At 44.1% G+C, this 12789-nt stretch overlaps 1 pseudogene; it reads right to left on the bottom strand.

The window, feature by feature from the left end:
• Window positions 1-801: 801 nt before the first annotated feature.
• LOC106576104 (galactose-specific lectin nattectin-like) lies at window positions 802-2956 on the bottom strand (annotated as a pseudogene).
• Between the last annotated feature and the right edge of the window lie 9833 nt (window positions 2957-12789).

Raw genomic sequence — 12789 nt, forward strand, 5'->3', positions numbered from 1 at the left:
GCAGGGATGTAGGGAGGGGTGTCTGGCACGCTGGCTGGCTTTGTGTGTTTGAGGAACTCCTGTATCAACTATCTGTGTGTTTTTCCATTCTTCCAACTCATCTGAACCCGACTGTGGCAGCTGAGCTCATTACAGTCCTTGAATCCCACAAGGCTGACAGGCCAGTTAGCTTCCAGATTTACACTTTTTTTTTTCTACCCATTTTACAATTTCGTGATATCCAATCGCTGCAACTCCCATACAGACTCGGGAGAGACAAAGGTCGAGAGCCATGCGTCCTCCGAAACACGACCCCGCCAAGCCGCACTGCTTCTTGACACACTGCTTGCTTAGCCCAGAAGCCAGCCGCACCAATGTGTCGGAGGATACACCATACAGCTGGAGACCGTAGTCAGCGTGCAGGCGTCCGGCCCAACATGCTGTGCCTTAGACCGCTGCGCCAGGCTTCAGATTTACACTTTTAATCCAATCAGCCATTTCAACATCATTTTTTTCATAGTAAGTGTATTTGGCCAGCTATACAGCAATATTCAGGATCCAACACCATCCTTGGTTAAAAGAAACCCATATGCCGAGAGCCTAACTAAGGGGTAGATTCGTTCATTGCAAAGGGGCGCTTGAAATCAATGGCGTACATGCATATACATACTAATACATTGTTTCATGAGGGTGCTTCTGCAAAGGCAACCCCCTCCCTGGAGCCACCCATGAGAATTCTCTGGGGTTTTTGCCAAAATATCCACTGAACAACAGGAAATATTACACACTGATTTTATTGAAGAATCCCATCGCCTGAGAGCCTCTCAGATGTAATAATAATACATTTTATACATTTTATTTTAAGTGCTTTTCACTTTATATAATCAGCAATAATCATCAAGATAAGGAAATACAATCACATTAAAATCAGCAAAAATCTAAAAGTACACTAAACATGAGGGGAGTAATGTTAAAACATGAATTCTCTCCCAATCTGTACATTTTACAGCTTTCTGGAACACATGAATGGAAGTTGCTTCCAGCAGGGTGCATCATTCTGCCCGAAGACATCTGGGAAAGAGGGTAATACAGAGAAAGATTAATTTTTGTTTTAATGTAGCTAAAAAAGTAACACATTCCCTTTAAAAATGTATTTTTACATCTATCAAAATGTTTGATGAATAATGTGAGGGCGAGTGCTCTGGCGACAGCATCGTACCTCCATAGTTCATCTCCATACAATGCTCACGACCATTCGTGTTGTCGTTCCCAGCACCATGGTTGCTGTTATCGGGTTGCCCCTGGCCCCAGTTCTGGTAGCTAAACCTGGACCCATCGCTCCACAGCCAAAGACCCTCCTAAAGAGCATACAAGCAGATGTGTAACCAGCAGACACTAAACATTACAGTTCTTTAAAGGAAAGTTTAATATCTTTGCCATTGTTTTGGTTAACAGCTGAGGGATGGGACTGGAGAAATGTAACCAATCTCAAATTCATACAGACCTAACCATAAGTTTTATCCTCAAAGAATCAACTAATCTTACTGTATATGTTTCAGCAGTGTTAAACAGAGTGCTTCTGACCTTGATGGCATCGTTGGCTCCAATCCAGGTGCGCTGGGCTCCGTTGGCACTACTGAAGGAAGTTATACTGGGAGAGGCTGTGCACTGATGCCAGGTTACCTCCCAATAACAAACAGTAATGCTAAATAGAGAGAGAGAGAGATGGGGGTTGTGAAGGAGAGAGACTCAGAGAGATTTTAAAGTGAATCGACTAGAATATTTATTTGTATTTAAGGGTCTCTTTTGCAGATGATGCGTTAATACTATCTATCACATACAATAGACATGACAAAACATTAAGAACAGACACATTTATCAACATAGATGTCTCCAATATTTACTCTGAACTGACAAAGTGGGACCAGGACATCTAATTTCAGAGAGCTCCGTAAGTTGTTCCACATGAAGGGTACAAAAAACTGAAATCAGCTTTACCCAACTCTGTGGAGAATCTTAGGGGCCTCCAGTGTTATCCAAGCCTGAGACCGGTTTGGAAGTTTAAATTGAGATCGGTCATTTGGAAGTTTAAATTGAATTAATGATGCTAGATATAATTGAAGTTTCTGCATTCATTTCTGAATATAAAGATAAAGAGAAGGAATAGCACATCAAGTTGTAGTTTAGCAACCCTGTTAAACACACTAATCCTATGATGTTTAGAATGAGTAAATCTGGCCTTAAATATGGAAATGTGTTTATAGCAATTTACAGGTACCTCTGCCTCTGGCCAGTTCACCAAGAAGGGGACGTAGTGATAGCAGCGTGTCCTATAACTGTGCCAACCAGGTGGGCATGATGAACTCCTGGTTTGTAGTTCCCGCTTCTCCTTCGCTCCCATCTCCTCAGACTCTGTAGGGGGGAGAGATATAATGCAATATCATGATGAAATGATTAGTTCCGACAACACAATCTGAGTGTCAAAAGTGCGTTCCAGCCGTGATGTTATTGAACACAGCACCACAGCTATCTGTGCATTATCAGTCCATTAACATTAGCAAACCAACGCAATATTATAGTTTTCTGCAGGTTTCAGAAATCTTGTTGATATGGGATAAGGCATTTTACCGATTGGCAGGTTGCGTATCAGGTTCTCCATAATTTGATTCTCTGTGTCACTCAGATCCCCTACAACAAAGAGAGACAAAGACAGAGGAAAGATGAATACTCATGTGCTCTTTAAAGTGTAGAATGATATAATCAAACTGCATCTGATGAGTGTGAACAGGTAATCAAACCATTGTTAAGAATACCTCTACTACCTACACTTCAATAAACACCTCTGTTATCTACACTGTAACTAAAAGGAGTAAACAAAAAATCTGGTGGAAACTATGAGGTATATCTCTCTTACTTGCATCACCCAGAGCAAAGGCAGCACTGAGAAGCAGAAATATGGTCAGCATCGTCATGGTGATACTCTCCTGAGAAAAAGAGAAAACGAGAGAGAGAGAGAGAAAGAGAGAGAGACTTATGACAAATTCAGCGTCAGACAGTAAGTACTTTAGAACATAGGTGGAGGTGAGTATAGTGGACTTACCTGTTGTATAAGGAATCGCTGGTAGGTTCTGTTATTTGGAGAAAGGGGAGCACTTATACACCTGACCACAAGGAAGCAATTAGTTTTTAATCAATAGTTAACTAATATAATATCTATTTCCTTCTCCTGACGCGTTACTTATCATCATCAAAAGAGAGGAGCAAATATTGCTAAATGGGCAGATTATGGGTGGTGGTGGGGGGGCATGTTGCTCATACACAGTGCGTTCGGAAAGCATTCAGACCCCTTAACTTTTTACACAGTTTGTTACGTTGCAGTCTTATTCTAAAATGGATTTAATAGTTTTTCCCCCTCATCAATCTACATACAATACCCCACAATTACAAAGCAAAAACTGAAATATCAAATTTACATAACTATTCAGACCATTTACTCAGTACTTTGTTGATGCACCTTTGGCAGCGATTACAGCCTCAAGTCTTCTTGGGTATGACGCTACAATCTTGCCACACCTGTATTTGGGGAGTTTCTCCTATTCTTCTCTGCAGATCCTCTCAAGCTCTGTCATGTTGGATGGGGAGCGTCGCTGCACAGCTATTTTCAGGTCTCTCCAGAGATGTTCGATCAGGTTCAAGTCCGGGCCCTGGCTGGGCCACTCAAGGACATTCATAGACTTGTCCCGAAGCCACTCCTGCGTCGTCTTTGCTGTATGCTTAAGGTTGTTGTCCTGTTGGAAGGTGAATCTTCACCCCAGTCTGAGGTCCTGAGTGCTCTGTAGCAGATCTCTCTATACTTTTCTCCGTTCATCATTCCTTCGATCCTGACTAGACTCCCAGTCCCTGCCACTGAGAAACATCCCCACAACATGATATTGCCACCACCATGCTTCACCGTAGGGATGGTGCCAGGTTTCCTCCTGATGTGACGCTTGGCATTTAAGCCAGCTGCATACCACCCTGCATCCCACTGCTGGCTTGCTTCTGAAGCTAAGCAGGGTTGGTCCTGGTCAGTCCCTGGATGGGAGACCAGATGCTGCTGGAAGTGGTGTTGGAGGGCCAGTAGGAGCCACTCATTCCACTGGTCTAAAATAATATCCCAATTCCTGGGTGCTGTCTTTTGGATGGGACGTTAAACGGGTGTCCTGACTCTCTGAGGTCATTAAAGATCCCATTGCACTTATCGTAAGAGTAGGGGTGTTAACCCCGGTGTCCTGGCTAAATTCCCAATCTGGCCCTCATACCATCACGGCCACCTAATCATCCCCCTCCTCTCCCCTGAAACTCTTCCCCAGGTCACTGCTGTAAATGAGAATGTGTTCTCAGTCAACTTACCTGGTAAAATAAATAAAAATAAAAAATTCAGGCCAAATAGTTAAATCTTAGTTTGATCTGTGCATTTTACTGAGGAGTTGCTTCCGTCTGGCCACTCTAGCATAAAGATCAGATTTTTGGAGTGCTGCAGATATGGTTGTCCTTCTATGATAGGGAATCATCTCTGGTGAATCTCTGGGCTTCCACATGTGATGCTCATGTTGTTGATGATGATGTGAAGAAGATGTTTTAATGTTTTTTTAGATAAATGTCACAGCAACGTCAAACTGTCTTTTTTGGGCAGAAAAGTTGGAGCGGTCCTGCATCGAATGAATCAGTAATCTCATCCCATTACTCCAGCAGCCAGTCAGGCCCATTTCCAGCCAGAGAGAAGAGAGAAATTCAGTACATTTCCCTCGCAACAAGCAGATGCTGAATGACTGTGAGCAGAGCACTGAAAGGCCTGAAGGACACCCAGGAGAACAGACAGACCATAGACAGCCCATACCTCTGAATAGGAAAGAGTGGAATAAGCTCATAGTAATACGGTAGGGCATGATGGTTCATTTTGCAACAATGCAAAGGCTTGGAAACATAATGAATGAGACTAGGAATAATAATGTGTACTTAACCTGATTGTGGAGACATGGTTAAATGAAGACAGTGATTCATTTCATACAGGTGTGTTGCTGTCGAGATGTTTTACCAATGGTATCCTACTATGGGCTATGTCAATGTTTTGGTGCTTTCAAGCATGCGACTTTCAAGTGACTTAATTCACAGTTACAAAAGCATGATATACAGCTAAGTAATGCTCTAATACAGTCTGGATACCACTGACGCACATCATTTGCCTGTATTAGTGAAACATTTTCTGACGGGCCCAAATTGCCCACTCAGTACAGATGAGACACAGCTGCCGAATGAAGCATGCTGGGTAGTCTGCCTGTCAGTGTGTGTGTGTGTGTGTGTGTGTGTGTGTGTGTATATGTGTGTGTGTATATGTGAGTGGCAGGCTCTGACTCCGCACATTGATGTGGGCCGCAGAGAGAGAGAAGAGCGAGAGACACTGGCTCTTTTATTACCTAATAAAGTTTAGGAGATGAATCCAGCCTTTAATCTAATATTCCCATAAATGATTCCTCCTGTATACATGAATCACTGACCTTACCCAATTACAGTACTCCGGGGCTCCCGAGTGGCGCAGTAGTCTAAAGGCATTGCATCTCAGTGCTAGAGGTGTCACTACAGTACATGGTTCAAATCCAGGCTGTATAACATCTGGCTGGGATTAGGAGTCCCATAGGGCGGTGCACAATTGGCCCAGTGTGGTTTGGGTGGGGTATGATGTCATTGTAAATAAGAATTTGTTCTTAACTGGCTTGCCTGGTTAAATTTGTGTGTGTGTCTAAATGGCCTGTATGAAAGCAGCAAAGCTGACACTGGAGTTCTCTCTATTCCTCCCAAAGCTTATCAACATGGTTTCATTCATTCCTCTCTCTAGTCTAATAGTATCCTCCAGGGACCAGGCCCTGGTTCACTGACCTGCTGTATGAAACCAATGAAATGCATCAGAAGTGTGACCATTGAAAGCAGCTCTACTTTGGAGACATTGTAAGGGAACATTTTATGTTTTAAAGACATAGCCTTGAATTGTACACAGTAGGCATCTTCTCTCTCTGTATCTTGGTTCAGGTGATCGTGACGGCCTCCTCAGACCAATTGGCATAATTCCCCGAATATGTTCTAGTTGTTAAGATGGGAGACATTACTCAGTTTCTTGGGAAATGTAGCCTGTGCACAGACATACTTCCAAATTTGTGGCAAATGGCTTAAGGACAGCAAAGTCAAGGTATTGGAGTGGTCATCACAATGCCCTGACCTCAATCCTATAGAACATTTGTGGGTGTGACAGGTTAAAGGAAATACTCATAGCCTGTTATACATTAAAAAGTATTAGTAAGTTCATAGTATGTGAGGATCTTAAAACATCTAAGGTTAAAAAGATCATGCATTCTGTATTACTTGATAGAGATTGATAACATTCATAATTGTGTGAAAGTTAAAATCCATCAAGCGTACAAAAGGTAAGAATTGTAAAAGGAATGTGTAAACGTTATATTGATTACTTTATTTTGTGGTGCCTAATTGAAGGGGAAAAGTGTTAATCTGTGATCTACTAAATGCTCTTTAATCTATGAGCCTGAGATCGATTGCTCTGGTCTCCACCCAAGTTCGCGGGGAAATCGCGGTCTTTTCCTCATTACAGTAAAAGTTCTCATTGAGGAAACAATACCGTATCACTCTCGTGATTATTTCTCCCCTTTTTCAGGTACGTCATTGATGATAAAACAGAGTTATTTAAATGTAATAACTCGCAAACATGTCAAGAGTGTTTAAGGGGTGTCTTAGTAACATCTTGAGGAAGTTAGAGTTAAGTTTGCAGAGTAATATGAGCCCTGCTCGGTTGCAGCTAAGGCTAGCTTTGTACTGAGAGTAGCTGCCATTTTATGTCGATCGTGAATGAACATGTGCGTTGCTAATAAGATATTTCGTGGTGTTATTTGTGTAAGGGTTTTTCAAACACTTTATTGACTGTAGATAAATTGAGTTATGGATTACTGAGTTAAAGCTTTGTGCTTGACAGTTATATTGAAATGAGTGTATGTTTCAGTGAATTACAGTGTATACTGTTGTGACTTGAATAAGCCTTGTACCCTACAACACTAGCTCTTTCCTGTAGATCTGTTGTTTTGTAAAATGTGTTACTTTGGTAAAATGATTACAGTAAAAGTTCTCATTGAGGAAACAATACCGTATCACTCTCGTGATTATTTCTCCCCTTTTTCAGGGGCGTAACATTTTTGGAGGCTCCGCTGAGATTGCTGCTCAGATGTCCAGTTTCCACATCCTGGTCGCTGAATTCCGAGCCAGCTAAATCCCCACATAACAACTCAGGCAGGCTGCAGTGAGGAAAGTGTTGCTGTTCGAGGAGAGCTGGAAGTTGGTGGTTAAGTACGTGTCAGCTGAGGCCATTGATCGACCATCAGAGACAGTAAGGACCATCTAATTCAGAGTCAACTCCTGCACAGTAAAAGTTCCTCCTGTTCTGTCAACATGACGACCGCCTTGGGAGAACTACAGGAAGAGGTAGTAGGAGAATTGCACACCCTGACTAAAGACAAGTTACTAGAGATATGTGATTTCCTTGACATCTCAGGCGAACAGAGAAGAGATGTTCAAGACAAATCCCGCATATCAGTGATGACTCACATTATGAGGTTCCTTGAAAGAGAGGAAGCTGCAGAGTTAGAAGATGGCGGCATGTCGGAATTGTTGCTACTTAAAGACAAAATGACAGATGATCAGTGGCATAGATAACAAAACAGGGCAAACTGACCATGATATTGAAACAGCCGGAACACATCACAGAATAGACGAACTGAGAACTGCAACCCCACAACAAGGGGTGGGAACTGAGCAGATTACTGCAGCCAAAGCCAGTGATTCTCTGCATCAGCCCCAACCCCATGCTAATCTTCAGGTGAGCGTGACGCTCTCACCCAGTGCACAGCCCAGCTCATACTGGCGCAAAGAGTTTAAAATTTCTGGTCAGATAGGTGAACCGGGCCAGAAAGATAAACGGATTTTTTTCCAGCCTTGCCCATCAGATCGAGAATGGACTTAACAGAGGCTATCCTGAGGTAGAAATAGTAGACGCAGTAGTCAGGGCTATTTCTCCAGGCTCACAGCTACGCAGCCACTTGGAGGGTAAACCCCAGCTAACCCTTCCCACACTTAGATGTATCCTGCGTTCCCACTTCCAAGAGAAGAGTGCAACAGAGCTTTACAAACAGCTAGCTTCAGAAGCACAGCATAGCAAGGAGACCCCTCAAAGCTTCCTGATGCGCGTCTTAGATTTGAGGCAGAAAGTACTGTTTGCATCCCAGGAGTCAGAATCAGGGCTTAAGTATGACCCTGCTCTAGTCCAGCGCATGTGTTTACACACAGTCCTTACAGGTCTCCAGAGTGACAGTATCAGGATAGACATGCAGCCTCTCCTGCTAGATAGCGAAACATCAGATGAGGTTTTGCTAGAGAAGCTTAACATTGCTTGTGCTAATGAGATAGAAAGACGAAACAAAAGGCGGTTTAATTCCCCACAGCCTGCTACAACGGTAAGTGTAGTCCAGTTAGAAGATACGCCATCTGCAAAGTGCCCTGTGAAGGAAGCCAAAGCTAAGATACCCGCAGAACTGTTAACAGAGTTAGCTGAACTTAAGACAGGTGTAGCTTCTCTAAAAGGTCTCAGTGCAGAGATTGCTCAGATTAAGGAGACATTACAGCAGCCTGTTTCAGTCACCGCCTTGTGCCTATGCCCCACCTCCAGTTAGGAGGCCAGATAGGGACCCCCAGCCACCTGTTTCCCAGCAGCACTATTACAGCAACTACAGTCAGCCCCAAGCACCTGACCCTGCGCAGCATCAATATGCACCTAACCTGTATACCAACCGTTCTGCTCAAGCTCCAAGGAGGTGTTTTGTCTGCCAGCAGGCCAGAACAGATGCACGCTGCACACACTGCTTCCGATGTGGGAGTGGAGAACATTTTCAAGCTGGATGTAAAATCCGGGGAGTCAGACCATCAAGAGAGGCCCCTTTAAACGGGGAAGGGTTACCGCTGAGGGACAAGTGTTAACCGTAGCTACCAAAAAGTCCCAGAAATGTGCAAATTGTGCCAGAGAAGATTCATTTGAGAACCTGAAACAATGTTCATCATGTAAAGAGACACTGTACTGTTCCAAAGTATGTCAAAACCAACATTGGACTAAACATAAGGAAAAATGCAGTCACCTGAAAATTGACTCTACCAGGGAAAGGTTTTCCTGCACAGAGGGAAATGCCCACTCTTTACCATCCCTAGCTCAAGGTTGCCACCCCCGTAAGGTCACCTCGCTAGTCGGCAGACAGTGCCTTATTGAGTGTCACCTGAATCGCCACCACCTCCAAGCTCTATGGGACACAGGCTCTCAGGTATCGGTCATTGATGAACGATGGAAAGAGGAATCTCTCCCAAACGCAAGGCTGAGAGATGTTTTAGAAATCCTGGACTCACCTGATGATCTAAGGTTGACTGCAGCAAATGGGACTGAAATGCCATACCTGGGATGGATTGAAACAACTTTTCGGCTAGCCTCTGAAACTGACCAAACAAAGGAACTGATCATCCCAGTGCTGGTAATGAAAGGCTGTCACCTATCTCATCCCATCATAGGTTTCAATGTTATCGAGCACATCCTGACAATGACCGACAAGACTAAACAATACAGTAAAAACAGCTTTCCCAAGCCTCAAAAGAAACAAGGTGAGAGCTTTTATACAGGCTGTTAGCGCAGAACAGACAGATGAATATGCAGTGAAAACCAAGAAAGAGAAGGTTGCTGTACCAAAACACAGTAGCATTCAGATTGAGTGCCGTGTAGCTTCCCAGCCTTTCAAAGAGGACATGACAATGCTTTTCCAGCCAGACCTGAACCCGCAGTGGCCAGACGGCCTTGAGTTCTTTGACACACTAGTCAGTCAGGAAAGGTGTTTTTCCAGTTATCATGCTTGATGTCTCTAACCCCACTGACCACGACATTGCCCTGCTAGGATGCACAATAATCGGTACAGTACAAACCATTATGACTGTTACCTGCCCAGGTCTTTGAAAAAACTGTCACCCCAGCCACAGTGAATAACACAAGCGTTCAAACCCCATGTACTGCTACTGAACAGAGGGATCCACCAGTAGGTTTAAATCAACTCACCGAAGAGCAGAGAGAGGTTGTTAGGCAAATGCTTAGAGAAGAGTGTCACTCCTTCTCCAGATCAGACAATGACATTGGCTGTATTGAACGATTGAAAATGACTATTTCTCTAAACCAGTCAAGCGCACATACATGTCAGTGCCCAGGCCACTGTATCAGGAGATGAAGGGTTACCTTTATGACCTCATAGCCCAGGGCTGGGTTAGGAAGTCAAACTCTTCATATTCTTCACCTGTCGTGTGCGTTCGGAAGAAGGACGGGACCCTCCGGTTGTGTATAGATTACAGAGACTTGAACAGAAAGACACATCCCGACCGCCAGCCCATCCCTCGGGTCCAAGACATCATGGACAGTTTAGGTGGTAATTCCTGGTTCTCCCTCTTAGATCAGGGAAAAGCGTATCACCAGGGGTTCATCTCTGAAGAAAGCAGACCACTGACAGCATTTGTGACCCCATGGGGACTCTGAGTGGATATGTATGCCATTCGGCCTCATGAACGCTCCTGCAGCTTTTCAGCGGTGTATGGAGGATTGTTTGGAAGGGCTCCGGGATAACATTGCATTCCTTATCTGGACGACACGCTAGTTTTCAGTAAAACATTCGACAGCCATGTGAATGATGTGCGAAAAGTTTTGCAGCGTCTCAGAGAGTATGGCATTAAACTCAAACCAAGTAAGTGTGATCTCTTTAAACCGCAGGTCTGTTATTTGGGTAGAATAGTGTCTGCAGAGGGCAGCCGAGTTGACCCAGCCGATTTTGAAGCAGTAAGAGCATTGAAAGAAATCAGACCAGAGACTGTGGGCCAGCTCAGAAAAATGCTTTGTTTACTCACTTACTACAGACAGTACATCAAAGACTTTTCTAGGAGGGCCAGCTGCCTGTATGACCTCCTGAAAGCAGATTCAGAGAAATTACCTCACCACCCACGGAAAACAAAAACAAAGAAAGTAAGTAATGTGGTGCCCTCAAACAAGCCAATCCTGTGGACTGACCAGCATCAACAGGCACTTGAACAGCTGATTGAGTGTTTGCTTCACCCACCAGTCTTAGGTTTCCCTGATTTCACTCAGCCATTTGTTGTACACACTGATGCGTCACACCAAGGCTTGGGAGCAGTTCTGTATCAAAAGCAAGATGGGAAGCTTAGGGTCATTGCTTATGGCTCTCGAACCTTAACAGCAGCTGAGAAGAACTATCACTACCACTCGGGCAAGCTAGAATTTCTAGCTCTAAAATGGGCAATCACTGATAAGTTCCGTGATTATTTGTACTATGCTCCGACCTTCACTGTATACAGCGATAACAACCCGCTCAGCTACATTCTGTTTACTGCAAAACTGAACACAACCACTTCCAGGTGCGTTGCAGAATTGGCTGATTTCCACTTTACAATAAAGTACAGGCCAGGCAGAGAGAATGGTGATGCAGATGCTTTGTCAAGGATGCCACTGGATGTAGAGTCACTGATGGAAGAATGTTCTGAGGAGCTTCCACCAGACACCATTGCCGCCACGATACAAGCAGTTGAGGTACAGAAAGAGGCTGTTGTACCTTGGTCACTTTCAGCTGCATCTATGTCAGTATCAGCTGAAGGTGAGACAACCACTGCAACAATCAGCTCGATCCCAAAAGATGGGATAAGAGAAGCACAAGAATCTGATCCGGTCATCCGTCCTGTGCTCAATTTCAAACTGTCTGGTTCCAAACCGCCAGTTAAAGAGCAAAAGGAATGCAGTCCAAAGACAAAATGCCTATTCAGGGAATGGGACAAATTGACAATAGACAGTGATGGCATTCTGTACAGAATCACTACAGCCCGCAAGCAGTTAGTTCTACCAGAGCAGTACAAAAGGTAAAGTAATGGAAGAGTTGCACAATAACATGGGACACCAAGGTACTGACCGCACTGTATCACTAGTACGTGACCGCTTCTTCTGGCCATATATGCAAGCTGACATCGAGCACTATGTGACTAAAACTTGTAGCTGTGTCAAGCAGAAAAAGCCAGCCCATGAAACAAGAGCTCCTCTGACAAACATTGTGACGACACAGCCATTTGAACTGGTATGTATAGACTTCCTTCATCTCGACAGATGCAAAGGGGGATATGAGTACATCCTCGTGATTGTTGATCATTTTACACGTTTCACTCAAGCCTACGCCACCACATCAAAGTCAGGTAAAACTGCTGCAAATCTCATCTTCAATGACTTTGCCCTGAAGTTCGGGTTCCCGTCCCGCATCCACCATGACCAAGGGGGAGAATTTGAAAATCAGTTGTTCCATCAATTAAAGAAACTCAGTGGCATGGCGGGGTCCAGAACAACACCCTATCACCCGATGGGGAACGGTCAAGTGGAACGCATGAACAGAACAGTGTTGCAAATGTTAGACACTAACTGAGACACAAAAGTCAAACTGGAAGGAGTCTCTGAACAAACTGGTTTATGCCTATAACTGCACCCGTTGCGAAGTGATTGGCTATTCACCATTTTATCTTCTGTTTGGGAGATCACCCAGGCTTCCAGTTGATATGCTCTTTGGATTGTGCACAGAGGCAGGTTCCAGTAACCAGCGAGACTATGTGGAGAACTGGAAACGAGGGATGGAAGAAGCATACGCCATTGCA

The sequence above is a fragment of the Salmo salar genome, chromosome ssa17 (genome assembly GCF_905237065.1).
Source record: "Salmo salar chromosome ssa17, Ssal_v3.1, whole genome shotgun sequence".
In the NCBI taxonomy this organism is placed as follows: Eukaryota; Metazoa; Chordata; class Actinopteri; order Salmoniformes; family Salmonidae; genus Salmo; species Salmo salar.